This window comes from Musca autumnalis, unplaced genomic scaffold (assembly GCF_047663935.1).
Source record: "Musca autumnalis isolate F117 unplaced genomic scaffold, ASM4766393v1 scaffold_3, whole genome shotgun sequence".
Classification (NCBI taxonomy): Eukaryota; Metazoa; Arthropoda; class Insecta; order Diptera; family Muscidae; genus Musca; species Musca autumnalis.
Genome location: NW_027411866.1, coordinates 128,005,421 through 128,020,544, shown reverse-complemented (window position 1 = coordinate 128,020,544; position 15,124 = coordinate 128,005,421). Strand labels below are relative to the sequence as shown.

Genomic DNA, 15,124 nt, shown 5'->3' with positions numbered 1-15,124 from the left:
TGATTTGCCGAGGACGGCATCCACACTGTACATTTGTGCTGCTATTCAAACCTGCCTGATAGTCCAAACTTGGAATCTCGGAATATGTGGTCCAAACTTAGTTTGAGTTCGAAAGTGGATCATATCGGTCTACTCCTTAGGTTACCTTCCTCACAAAAGTTTAACATTTTTTGTTTAAATGCAGTTTAAGGTCTGTTCTATCTGTTCGATTATCTTTTGTACATTTTTACCGAATGTACATCTTGTGGTCCTATTTACAGCGATATTATGTTCTTTATGATCCGTGCTTCCTGACACAATGAATCGAAAGTATTTTCTCCACATAATTTCAAAATTTGTTTGTTTCCAAAGACTAAAAATAATGGCATAAGATGAGTTGAGCCGCTCAGCTCCGATCGTGATGAAATTTTTTATAGGTAGATCTCAACTTCCTGATCACGAAATCCATACCTCCCGAGATATGGTCCTTTGAAGTTCAAAAATCCCTTGGTTAAAGCCCAGCTACTACGAAAAAAATTTTAAATTAAAAAAAATGTTGTTCCCGTGCCCTAAATTTGCTCCTGTCCATGTACAATTTAAAGAAAACAAGTAAAAAAGTATCAGTCGGCTTGGCCAACAGAGATATACCCTCAGCCTGTGTATATTGAAACAATTTTTCCCAAAAAGCGTATGTATTTAGAGAGTCTTGAAAATGTTGGGCGTATGAAACGACAAAAAGTTAATTAGGATTAAAGAGCAAAAGTTTTGCGGGGGATATACTTAAAGGAATGGATCGCCATTGACCATTATGGAAGGGGGTTTTTACTCTCTTCGGGCTGTTTGCTCAAGAAGTGTAGAGTTGCCCCTAAAAAACTTTTACCATCGTAATTGAGGCAGCGAATGCAAGTTGCTTCAACAAAAATCAATGTGTTTCGATAGCAGGTCTTAAAGTCAACTTATCCGAAATTTTGTTTGAGAGGTACTGGATGAAGTGGACAAATATAGCCCATATTTGAACCTGATCTATATCTGGTAGATATATTAGGATGTGTAAAGTATGGACTAATTCGGCCACTCTTTTCAAAAGTTATCGTACGAACAATTTTTCCGAGCATTTTTGAAATTTTGTGGGGGAGGTACCTGAAGGAGTGGACCAATATGGCTTATCTTCGAACTTAAACTATGTTTGGACAAAATATTACTAATACCCAATCGGCAGTTTCGTTCGAGAGTTATCTTGCGTTTCAACCACATCACACGGAACATCACACTGAACTTATCCGAAATTTTGTATGGGAGGTACCCGAAGGAGTGGACCGATTGAGTCCATATTGGAACCTCATCTAAGTCTGGTAGACATTTTATGAGTTGCAAATTATGGACTAAATCGGTTGCTACCTTCAGGAGTTATCATACGTACAAATTTTCCAAACATTTTCGAACTTTTGTGGGGGAGGTACCGGAAGGAGTGGAGCGATATAACCCATCTTCGAACTTAAACTAAGTTTGGACAAAATATTACGAAAGCCAAATTTTGGACAGAATCGGTTGATCCGTTCGAGAGTTATCGTGCGATCCAGCCAGCCAGACAGACGGACGGACATTGCTCAATCGACTCCAAATTGTCTGAAACACATTTCGTCCAAACATACTTGGGGTCTAAAACCATTATTTCGATGAGCACATTTTGCCCGTATGAAAGTGTATATACATACCCTCCTTAGTATAAATGCTGAGGGTATAAAAAATTAGCTGAGCGGCTCAACTCAACTTGCTCCAAAATAATAAATGCCATAGCTTTCTACTTATTTTGTTTCAGTTAATATATCACCAAAATATGGAAACAAAATTTTTGACAATATATACACAACGACTTTTACTCTGTGTCCCCATAAGATTAAACAATTGTAATTTTTCCATCACTTGTTTCACTAGAATCATCACCAAGAATGTCAGGATTTCTGAAAAAAAGAAAAGAAGGAAAAATATATGAATAAGAATTGTGATTAATTTTGACTGTCAGTGTTTTGTTCTCATGTGGTTAAGCTTCTATGAGTATGAGAGAAGCTAATAATGAATCTCTACGAAACGTGCGATGCAGCAGCACACCGCATTGGCGACATTAACACATCCATTATTGGTTGGTTGGTCTCTCAAAGAACATCAAAAACAAAGAGTGGCTACAATAATGACTACAAACTACGACAAAATAGCGACGATGATCTTGTGAATGATGAGGATGACAATGCCGCTCCATCCAACCCCCTAGTCATCCATGAATGACAAACGTTTGTTCTCTCTCACAATGGCTGCGACAAAAATTCAAGCAGCAACAACAACAAAAAATAAAATAAAAACCGAAAAAAAGGCTTTTCAAGTATCAGCGGTAGAATCTGGCCATACAATCAACAGTCTCTAGTCTGACGTTGGATATATTTTTATATGCGGATACGCGGTTTTTAAGTTTGATGCCAGCCACTGCAAAGAAGAAGGCGCATAAAAACACAAAAACCCTCATTCGAAACGAAGTGAGCAACATAAAGAGAGAATAGAAGAAGAAAATAAGATTGTTTTTCATTATTATTCGGTAACGTGTTGTAATGTTTGTGACGTAAAGTGTAAACACAACTAGATGTGACAACTAAAATAATAACAATAACAAACAGCGGGATATGTCGAAATTTGTTGTTGTTTATTTGAGGGAAATTGTTTTTGTGTCTGATCAATTTGCTAATGATGTGAAAAATTAATAAAATATTGAAATTTTTATATGGGTTAATGTGAAAAAAGTTCAATATGTAGTTTTTATTGAAAAAGTGGAAATATGTTGTTTGTTTCAATTTATTTTATAAAACAACACGTGAATTTTCAATGCAACGAAATCATTTGCTTGTGGCGGCAGTAATAATCATGGAATTATTTCAAATTGAGTCCAATTTATTTTTTTGGTCATAAAAATTTGCTGCTTAAAAATAATAATAATGTGGTGTGTGTGCGGTGCGACGCTTGTTTAATTTTTCCATAGTGTAACACATGGGATGAAAAGTTTCGGTATTTTGTGTCTTTGTTTTACATTAAGTATTAATACAGGATTTTAAAGAGTCCAGCTATTAAAATAACTTGGTGGTATGCTGAGTTATGTACCTTTTGTGTTAACAGCGTTGTCATAATTGTAAACTTGTATTTGTACATTGCAACATTATAAAACAGCAGTTTTCAGTTTCTTGAACTGAATAATGATAAATAATCTATCAGTGAGCCATAATTTATTGATTTAAAAATTCAAACATTTAAGGAATTTTATATAATATGTATGTATTAAAAAACTGTAAAAATGTATTTGCTGGGTTTAATGCTTATTTTATTAATGCGAAATGATTGGTCTGTTCCAGAACTGCAAGAATCTACTAATTTTTACTATTTTCGAAGTAAAAAACAATAGCTTCTTGCATGTTCTGAAACAGAGCAATTTTCTGTTAAACAGAAAACAAATGTCAAATGAAGAATTTTATAAAACACTAGCTGACGGCGGTCCGCTTTGCTGGCCCGTCGTATTGATTTTTAATGACAACTTTTTATGGACTTTATGCTTGACAATTCAAAAATAGGTATTTTTTATCTCACTTCTTCGGTCCATTGTGAAATTTATCAACAGATTTTGTCTGTAACCTTTCTTGTCTCTTACGGACTTTGTCGGTTTTTTTGCCCATTTATGCTGTTTACGATTTATTATCGCCCATGTTCCCAGTCTTTATCCTAACGCGATCTAATTGTAAGAGTTAAAAAATGGTTAAGTCAAATTCTCCCGCTTATTGAGACTTTTATGTTTTAGTTTTTAATGGCAGATGGACCGTTGAACCTCACCATTTAAGGACATTTGTAAATATATCTTTTCTCTTGCTCGGGGGCGCAACCACCGTTGTCTCGAAAATTAATTTGCAAGCCGATGTACTCATAAGTTTAGCAAATATAGCGATTATTAAACAAAAGGCCCCGAACTTCGTCTACAAACATATGGCAATTTGGACCACGGGGCATTCCTGAAAATTTTCTGAAAATTGCATGAAATCAAGTTCTGTAGTTTTGGAAAAATAATGTATTGATAAGAGTGGGCGTAGTCATCAGTTTTCAAGATTTAACATATTAAAAAAGTGGGCGTGGACCAGTATTTTGGCTCCAAATATGTACATACCTAGGCTACACACAACCCCATTGCCTCCCAAAATGTATGCTGAAACCGATTTAATTATAAATTTGGCTTATACATATAGCGTTTAAAAGAAAGGCGTGGGGAAGGTACCTCAACTCCTCCGAAATTTGTAAAATATACATAACAACAACAGCTGTAAATTTGATAGAGATCGGTTCAGTGGTATTGGAGATATAACATATTAAAAAAAACAGGCGTGCTCGGGTCTTTAGGCCCCAAAGAAGATTAATTCGTAAATTTTTTATCCGATACATGCGTAATTTGTGCAAATATAGCGTTTTTTAAAAATATCACATAGGGGAGGTACCCCGCCCCTTCTGGAATTAAATAAAATATGTAGCCTGTTTTCGGGGGCGTTATGTCGGCATTTGATTTTTATTCATAAAGATATGGCGTCTTTTTAAATATGGCAATAGGAAGTACACCGCCCCATTCGAAATTCAAGAAAATATGCATCCTTTACAGTGCCATCCCTGTACATTCCCTGACAATTTCAGGAAAATCGGTTCAGTAGTTTTTGTAGAAGAGATGAATATTGAAAATTGAAATTGGCGTGGTCAAATTAAAAACCTATGTTGGGTTATCACCAACATTTCAAAAAAAGAATTATCCAAATCGGTCCAGCCGTTCTCAATTGATGCCATTACCAACGAAAGACATTTGATTTTTTATTTATAAAGATTTTCGTATACTTATGGTACGTATTTAGACAACCACATATCTCAATCCTACACTGACATTAGTACGAAATAATAACAGTAATCTTAATTCCAAACTTCAGGATTTCAGCTGCATGCGGTTATCCCATACAAAATCCAATGCCAAACTTATTACTATTTAGTACTCTTCGTAACCATAAGTATGGTTTTCCAAAACTACCTCAATCATTCACTTTAACAGTAATCTTAATTTCAAATTTCACGATTTCAGCTCTATCAGTTCGCTCAGATCAAATTGTACCAAATTTAGTACTTTTCGTATCCATAAGTACGAATTTCCAAAACTACCTCAATCCCACACTCCAACGGTAATCTTTATTCTAAATTTCAGGATACGAGCTCTATTGGTTCTCCCAATACAAAGGGTATCATTTTTTTCAATTAAAATTTTCACAACACTAGAATATAGTCCTTGGTTACATTGAGGTACAGTTTTTCGTGGGCAAGTCCATACCTCCTGTTGTCACCGAGTTAAATGACTGATAACATATAAAAAAAAACAAGTAAAAAAGTATCAATCGGGTTTGCCAACAGATATATACCCTCAGCCTATGTGAATTGGAATTTTCATCTATGGACAGATTGAATGTATTTAGGGTCCTTCCAGAATTTCGTGGCACTTTTTGGACATTTGATCTTGCTGACACAAATGTGGATTAGGATTAAATCTCAAAAGTTTTGCGGAGGATGGAATCGACCGACAAAAGTGCATTACGGAAGTGTATCTTATTTTGAGAGTCATATCTTTTCGATACATATCGCGCCCACTATTCATTTCAGTGGGTTATTGTACGTCTGTTGGACCAGTATGCCAGAAAGGATGGACTTGTCCACAGTAAACATAATATGGCTGTAAACAGGACCACAAAGAACATCATCGGTATAAATTTCTAAAGGATCTCTGAACAGACCCTAAACTGCACTTGGAGACAAATGTTGAACTTTTGTGGGGGAGGTATCCTAAGGAGAGGACCGATATGGGCCATTTTAGAAGTTAAATTAAGTTTGGACAAAATATGACGAAGGCCAAATTTAGTTTTTTACAACTTTCGAGCTGTTTTCCCAAGACGTATGGACTTGCCACTGAGACAGCGATTGCAAGTTGCTTCAACAGAAATCAAAGTTAGTCAAGAGCAGGTCTTAAAGTGAACTTATCCGAAATTTTTGAACTTTTGTTGGGGAGGTACCTGATGCAGTGAACCGATATGGCTTATCTTCGAACTGAAACTAAGTTTGGGCAAAATATTATGAAGACCAAATTTTTGGATCGAATTGGTTCGAGAGTTATCTTGCGCTCCAAGCACTACATATGGTGTCATAGGGGTTTTTAACTTTCAGGCTATTTTCTCCGGAAGTATGGTTTTGCCCCTGATGAAAATTATACCGCCGTATGGGGGGCCGTGAATACAAGTTGTTGCAACAAAAATCAAAACGATTCGAGAGCAGGTCCTTAACTGAACTTTTTCGAAACGTTGTGTGGGAGGAGTTTACCGATAGAGTTCTTATTGAGACGTCATCTAAGTCTGGTAGAAATTTCACGATGTGCAAAGTATGGACCAAATCGGTTTCTCCCTTCAAGAGTAATCGTGCGCACAAATTTTCCGAACATTTTCGAACTTTTGTGTGGGAGGTACCGGAAGGAGTGGACCGATTAACCCATCTTCGAACTTAAACTAAGTTTGGACAAAATATTTCGAAAGCCAAATTTTGGACCAAATCGGTTCATCCGTTCGAGTGCTCCAGCCAGATAGACGGACAGACATTGCTAAATCGACTCCAAATTGTCTGAAACACATTATTTCGATGAGGCAAATTTTGCCCGTATGAAAGTGTATATACCCTCGTTAGCATAAAAGCTGAGGGTATAAACATTTGGTGGTGCACATGTTAGCGTTTAAACAACCCTTAATGTTCGTACGCGTAGCATAGTGTGTAGTGTTTTCCGCTGCAAATCAGAAGTTCGCATGATCAAATTCAGCAGAGAGCAAGAAAATAAATAAATATGAAGTTGGTTGGAATTGAAAAGACATTCCACCTCAACTGTTCTATTCCAGAACATATGTTTTTTGCTTATTTTTCAACTTCTAGTGGCCATAGAATAACTAGTTATTCCGAACTACATACCCTTGTTAAAATAATGGGTTAGTAGGGGGTTTTGTAAGTAGTTACGACTACCAAAAAGTGCCCACGGTGCGCCTTAACTAAATTTAAATGAAAGGTGCTTACACCTGGGAAGTTTTTGCGGTTTCTGAAAATATAATGTTCATAGATGAGAAAAATAAAAAAACAAAAAAATCGCCGGAGGGATTTTCAAATAAATCGCGGTCAAAGTTCACATTTGTAGGGCCTTTTTAGGTTTTCACGATTTTGCTTGGAAACCGCAAATTTTATAGTAATGGGATTAGAAACAATTTTGTAGCAGTGAAAATTCTCTACAAGATTGACCTCAATGGTATTTTCGTTCGCTTTACCATTTTTGAGATATAGAAGTTCAAATTGGTACAATGTACTGACTGTATGGCCCCCTATAAAACAATGGTATGCAGGGTGCACCTTAACTAACTTTGAATGAAAACCGCTTACACCTGAGAATTTTTCGCGGATTCTGAAACAGCAATGTTCGTAGATGAGAAAATCGCAGCAAGTGTTCATAAACAGGTGTTTGCAAAGAATAATAGGCATGTTCTGACCCAATACCACATCAAACATTTTACTGAGGCGGGAAACGAAAGAGGAACCGGTTATCCTAGAAATAAGGAGACGAAAATGGAAATGGATAGGTCATACCCTATAGAAAGATATAGGACATTGCCAGACAAGCGCTTGAGTAGAATCTGCAAGGTAGCCGCAGGACAGGTAGAGCTGCAAACACTTGGCGAAGGTCTGTTGAGGCTGAAGCTGCGAGTATGGGACGAAGTTGGAGTGAAATCAAACATTTAGCATTAAATAGATTAGCATGGAATAATTTTGTTGCGGTCCTATGCTTCGCATTGGAGTTAGAATGCATAAATAAATAATGACTTCCGAGCTCTATATCTATTGCAAGGGGTCACTGACATTGACCCAAACTTTGCACAGCGTAATATTTCTCTCAAACTTAAATCATGTTCAAAGATCGACTCTATCGGACAACTGCAACGATCATCTCCCCATAAAACCTCAAAATGTTCACTTATGTATAGTTTAAGATTCGTTCAAGTACCCTTGAGTAGTTTTTGGCCAGTTTTTAACTAGGAGGAATCTTCTACCTTGGGACGTCATCTCAATAATTGTGTGCCTTTTGTTCGTAGAGGGTAGGTGTAAAGTGTGAAACTCCCGAGGAAGCATTACTTAATTTGTAGTTGTACCCTGCGTTATATGACTGATGTTAGTTCAGCGATAGGCACCATACTTTTATATTGCATACTTTTTCAATTTAAATTGTATGTGTGGAGAGAGAAACGTTCGCTACAAGTACGTGGGCGCTCTCTTGCGTAACGCTGTATTAGTTCGCTTTTGGAAGGTCAAAAACCGTATGGTGCCTGGGGACTTCAATGCTCATAATGAGTTTTGGCATAGCGTCCTAGGCATCGACCAGATGGGTACAACGCTGGTCGAGTAGTACCACCTCCACATTTTGCACGGTTAACGAAATCGCGCTCCTACGAAGAAAAGAGTAGATTGCCACAGCTCGCCAAACATCACCATTCTGACATCCGGTCTTATAAATAATGTGTCCTGGCAAACCGTAATTTCTCTTGGCTGAGACCAACTCCCTACCATCGTCTCCGTTAACAGGCCACCCAATTTAGTGACCTCTGACTTTTTTTGAGCCACGAACAAGCTAATTGGCAAGGGTTCTGAGGATTTAGCAAATAACCGCTTAAGAGAGCTGTCCATTCCCACAGATTCTCGAGAAGCTTAGAGCGTTTCTAGCAAATGAGAGTGACGCACTTTGTCGAACGAACCCTAAAGACCCAAAAGTTAGGGAATTTACTCTTGATGTCCCTAAGGCCTAGTAGACGAGCATACGCGGAAAAATGGCTGGACCACCTGAATAATGCAGCATTGGTTTAGCAAATTGTAGACAATGGTTAAATTCTTCGAAGAGTGACGGTAGATCGGCTGTTACTTTCAACGGCGTGACATTTACAGATCCAAATAAGGGCGCGTAATATTTTTATTGGCAATTAATAGAACACCTCAAGAGTTATATAGTGTGCTACGCCGCATAAGAGACCTCTCAGCAGAAGAGGTTCATCCGAAACGCAAAATGATCCAAACCTTTGGGCCCACAAGGAATCCCAATCGTAATGCTTAAGCAACTGGATGGACGTATATATTACATACATACATATGTATATATAGAGCGTTTTTAGTATATAACATGTCCCGATAAATAGATATGATAGACAGCATCATTTCCGAAGTGAAAAATTAGCGGGAAATGCCGATAAACACGTAAACAGGTATCAGTCGGCTTTACCGACAGAGATATACACTCAGCCGGTGTGGATTGAAACAATTTAGAGGGTTTTAAAAATTTTGGCCGTTTGAACCAACTTGTTGCTTAGGATTAAAGATTAAAAGTTTGCGGAGGAAATACTAAAAAGAATGGATCTCCAGCCACTACATTTGGCGCCATAGGGCTTTTTACACCCTTCGGGATGTTTGCCCAAGAAGTATGGACTTGCCCCTAAAAAACTTTTACCATCGTAATTGAGGCAGCGAATGCAAGTTGCTTCAACAAAAATTAAAGTGATTCGAGAGCATGTCTTAAAGTGAACTTATCCGAAATTTTGTGTGGGAGGTACCGGATGGAGTGGACAAATATAGTCCATATTTGAACCTGATCTATATATGGTAGATATATTAGGATGTGTAAAGTATGGACCAATTCGGCCTCTCCCTTCAAGAGTTACCGTACGAACAATTTTTCCGAACACTTTTGAACTTTTGTGGGGGAGGTACCTGAAGGAGTGGACCGGTTTAGACAAAATATTACTAAGGCCAAATATTGGATCGAATCGGCAGATCCGTTCGAGAATTATCTTGCGCTCCAATCACCTCACACGGTGTCATAGGGTTTTTTTTTTTGCAACTTTCAGGCTATTTTCTCAGGAAGTATGGACTTGTCCCTGATGAAACTTGTACCGTCGTATGGGGGGCAGTAAATACAAGTTCTTAAAACAATAATCAAAGTGATTTTAGAGATGGCCCTAAACTGAACTTTTCGAAATTTTGTGTGAGAGGTACCCGAAGGAGTGGACCGATTGAGTCCATATTGAAACCTTATCTAAGTATGGTACACATTTCACGATGGGCAAAGTATGGACCATATCGGTTACTCCCTTCAAGAGTTATCGTGCGCACAAATTTTCCGAACATTTTCTAACTTTTGTGGGGGAGGTACCGGAAGGAGTGGACCGATATAGCCTATTTTCGAACTTAAATTAAGTTTGGGCAAAATATTATGAAAGCCAAAATTTGAACCGAATCGGTTCATCCGTTCGAGAGTTATCGTACGCTCCAGCCAGACAGACGGACGGACATTGCTCAATCAACTCCAAATTGTCTGAAACACATTTCGTCCAAACATACAGGGATCTAAAACCATTATTTCGATAAGGCACATTTTGCCCGTATGAAAGTGTATATACCCTCGTTAGCATAAATGTTGAGGGTATAAAAACTCTGGTAGCCATCCTTTTGTTACCAGAAGCCTGGAAAGTTCGCAGGGTGGACCCACTACTGCAGCCAGCAGAGGCAAATCGTATAGGGCGATTTCCATTCTGTCGAAGATACTAGAAGCACTATTCCTCCCCATGATGGGGATCAGTTTACCTTTATCGAAAACGTCAGTATGGCTTCCTCAAAATGCACAGAACCACAACAGTATTATACGCCATATCCACATATGTTATCCGAGGACTGTACCAGAACAGGCCGTGCGACCTAACAGCGGCTCTTGACCTGACATTTCAAACTGTTCGACGATATTGCTAATATGTACTTTCCTCCAGCCGTGTTTGAAACGTTACGAGTAGATATTAAGCCATTCGTGTGGACGCCAGTCGTTTATGGAATTCAGAAATAAAAAGTGTACGACCCGTATAAGTGATATCTCCGGAACTGTTTAAATTCTACATTTTTAAAATTCCACTACCCCCAGACAGCATAGAGATAAAACATGCGATATAACGTCGGGTCCTAGATAATGGTGCAGTTCTTCCATCCGATGAATATGAAAAATATTCGCCGTTAAATTCACTGACACACTTTTCGACATCTATCAATGTGATTATTTAAAAAAATAGGTTAGGGATAACTGTCTTAAAAATACGAAATGCATTCGGAGTCAGAGTCGATTTTCACGACTCCGACCCTAGCAAAATTTGCTAGACTTTGACCCCCTAGCCTTGGTTTCATAATCACTGAAAGATGCAGCTTTGATTCTGATAATCATCAGATTCTTGGGGAAAAAACATGTTGTATTAGTGGTTGACCCTAATAAACAATTGTCATATAATTGAGTAATAAGTACCGGTCCATATCATACATACTCACATGTGTACATAATTAAAAGCATTTTTTTGTTGTTGCTATTGTGTGTACTTAAAATCTACCTCTTCCCACCCACCATTGTTGTTTCATTGCATTGTGAGGCAATATTGTTTTAGCCCATTTTTTATGCTGCTGCTTTCGGTAGGGAGTGGAATTTTAATGAACATTTTAAAATTTAAATGTTAAATAAATTTTTCTTTTATCTTCATGGCATAGAGTTGTCTTTTTTTAAGCTATTTTATCTTTGTTTGAATGGTGGATAAGGAAAGACACACAAAAAAAATTAAATAAAATATTTATTCAACGGGAAGTGTGTATAAGCTTCCTCAGCGAGCAATACAAAAAAAGAATAATAAAAGAAAATATTTTTATTTGTGTGTGTGAGAGTTTTGTGGCATCACGTATTATTGTTGTGGGTTTCATTAATTGTTGCTTTTGTGACTTGGTGTTTTTTTTTTTATTTTATTAATATTATTGTGTTTTGTTGTTCTTCATGTTTTTTGTTTGCGGTTTTAATTACGTTATTAATTTACGTTTTGTTTCAATGTAAATTCTCTTCTAGAGAAATTCATTTGTTACAAAATTCCGTTTCTATTGTTTATCTCACACTCTTGCTCTCGGGGGTTCCTCATTCACTTTCATTTAAATAAATTTCTTTCTCCTTGACCCTCTGAGGTTTTAAATCTGTTCCCCTTCGCAGTCCTTTTAGCGAAGCATTAATAATTCTAGTCGCTCAGTGATACAGAACTTCATTTTTATAGCTGACTCCGAACCGCATCTCGTCTAACGACACAACAGAAGTTTTACATAGCTGAGATATACAGGAGATTTCAAATACATTGCGCTGAGGACTTTTTTGCCATTACTGAAAAATCTGTAAGTAAACATCCGGCACACATCAATTGGTCACCTTGAGGAGAGTATGGAGAAGTGCACGATTAGGAGATATATGTAACAAATAACAAGATATATGTAACAAATAAAAAGAACTTATACATATATACGATTAGGAGACGAAAGATTGACAAAGTTAGCCTTGGGGGTTTGCCACGTTAAAACCAATTAGAACCATACATTTCTTGAGAATCATCACCATCCCCTCGGCTAAGATTACGGAAAAGTAATTCTAATGAAATTGCTCTACATCTCAAATGTGTAATTATCTTTCACATCGTAGCTGGCTAACGGTAGAATCATTCACTAGTTGCCGTTGCACAGTGGTTCAGGAATCGATTTTCCTGGCCAAAACCCCAATTTTTTTTCATCACCGATTGTTAATTTCTATATGGGATTCGATAGTAAACATATTGAAACTAATGAAACCAAAAGAAGTAAGAAAGCGTTAAGTTCGGCCGGGCCGAACTTTTTATACCCTCCACCATAAAATATTCTAAACTAAAACGGAATAATTATTTTCTTTCTTGTCCACAATTTTACGCGGAGATATCTTGTGATCACTAATACCTAAATAACGTAAAAAAACATAAAAAAGTGTGGACCTATGTTTTTGGTGGAGAAGTTTTGTGACCACTGGAAACCTCAAATGTCGAATTGCATATACTTGGGCCAAAAATTTTAGCTAAAACGCAAAAAACCGAAAATCGGGGAAAAGCTACCGAAAGTCGGGAGGTACCCCTATACGGGGTCTATACCAAAACATGGACCTACGTTGACAGTTTTTAATGAAGAAGTTTTGTGATCACTTGGAACCTAAGGAACAGGTAGTTCGGTGAAAAATTTTAGCCAAAATCCTGAAAATACCAAAAACGGGAGGTACCGTTATATGGGGGCTATACCAAAACATGGACCTATGTTGACGGTTTTTAGTGGAGATATTTTGTGACCACAGGAAACCTCAAATGTTCAATTGCACAGTTTTTGGTGGAGATATTTTGTGATTACTAGGAACCTCAACTGTCCAATTAAAGGTAGTTCGGTCAAATTTTTTTGCTAAAATCCTCAAAATACCGAAAATAGGAGGGTTTTTAGTGGAGATATTTCGTGACCACTGGGAACCCCAAACGTGAAATTACAGGTAGTTCGGTCAAAAAATAGCTACAGTCCCCAAAATACCGAAAATTGGGAGGTATCGTTATATGGGGGCCATACCAAAAAGTGGTCCAATTCAGCCCATCGAACTTGACCTGCCTATGGAAAAAAGACACTCGGGTGCAAAAATATAGCGCTCTTTATATAATCGCAAGTGATTGGTTCGATGTGTTACAAACAGAAAAATTATGTTAATATACCCTCCACACTATGGTGGAGGGTATAAAAATAGGGCAAAATGTTGGAAGATGTGGACGTGGCGTGCTCGTAAAGACGACCATTTTTTCTCAATTTTGAAAATACGTCATTCATGCAAATTTTTAGGGAAAGAAATAGATATTCTCGGAAACTATAACTGATATTGTGTTCATTGCGTTTACATGATGTGAGCTATTTTATTTCCCCTCAGGTAGTAAATTTTAGTGAAATTCCAACTTTAGTAAACTAGAACTTCTAGGGAATAGCTTGGAACAAAGTTCCGTTTTCACAGAATGATGTCCGAGAGTGTCCTCTTTCAGCCCATATATACTTTCGTACCCGCCCCGTTTCGTCCGTTAAACACTTCTTTAATTTTTTTTGAAATTACATGAGAGTTATATAAGGAGTTTTTTTCAATTTCGGGGAAAAAAAAATAAATTTGTTGAAAAAAAAAAAATTTAAGGGGTGACCCCCACTTGTAAAGACCAATTAAATCCATTTTTCATGAATTTTTTCCAAGCAAACTATGAACAATTTTTAGTAGATGTTTTTTTTTTCATCTGAAGGGGCACAACTTAATCTACTTTCTGAATTTTTCTTGTTGAAAAATGTTACGTCCGTCTAAACCCTGTTTTTATTAAAGCGATTTGCGGTGCTAACTCTAGCTATAAAGCTTATGAATCGATCGTCGTATATTTCTTATGCTTATTTAGAACGTAAAGATCTAGTCCTTCATCGATCGATTTTATAAAAAGATATTATGTTTTACGAAATGGTGGAGTCAAAAAATCAAATTTTCAATTTTTGACTAAATCAACTAACGTTTTTTGGTCATAAAACGGGCAAAAAAATTTAAAAATAAAAAACGATCGATTAAAAAGAAAAACTATCGTATTTGATGTCCTTGATAAGCCCACAAAATTATATGACAATCGGTTTATTAGTTTTTGTGCTAGAGTTGGCATCGTTTTCAAAATGTTATTTCGAGAAAAACACGTTTTAAGTTTCTATGCTACATACAAATCACAATGAATTTTTCCCTTCCAACACTCATAACTTGGTCAATTTTTTCCGATCTACATATTACTACATATTCTATGCTACTTATACTTTAAAATAGCCCAATATTTTTTTCGATCTTCAGAAATTGACAAGTGGGGGTCAACCCTTAAAAAAATTACAAAAAATTACAATTTTTTATTTTTGTTTTTTTTTATGGTATTTGACCTTTTTTAAATAGATAAAACATATTTAAAAATTTAAAAAACTCATATTTTGATGCAATATATCAAAAACTCAATTTTTTAATTTTAAATTTCTTAAATTTCTCTGCAACTAAACCTGTCCGTAATAAACCGAATTCGAATCTTTTTAATGCATTGGAAAGCTGATTATGTGATCTGAAATATGAAAATATCTCTATTCG

At 36.7% G+C, this 15,124-nt stretch overlaps 1 protein-coding gene across 2 annotated transcripts in view; it reads left to right on the top strand.

The window, feature by feature from the left end:
- rdgA (retinal degeneration A) overlaps positions 1–15,124 on the top strand; it is a 734,186-nt gene that overhangs the window by 605,964 nt on the left and 113,098 nt on the right. The window contains exon 1 of one of the 2 annotated variants that reach the window (XM_073974356.1): positions 2,112–2,566. The exons of the other annotated variant lie outside the window; for it this stretch is intronic. The gene's annotated coding sequence lies outside the window, so the exon portion shown is untranslated. Of the gene's footprint in view, positions 1–2,111; positions 2,567–15,124 lie in introns of those variants that run through there. 2 annotated transcript variants of the gene reach the window in all.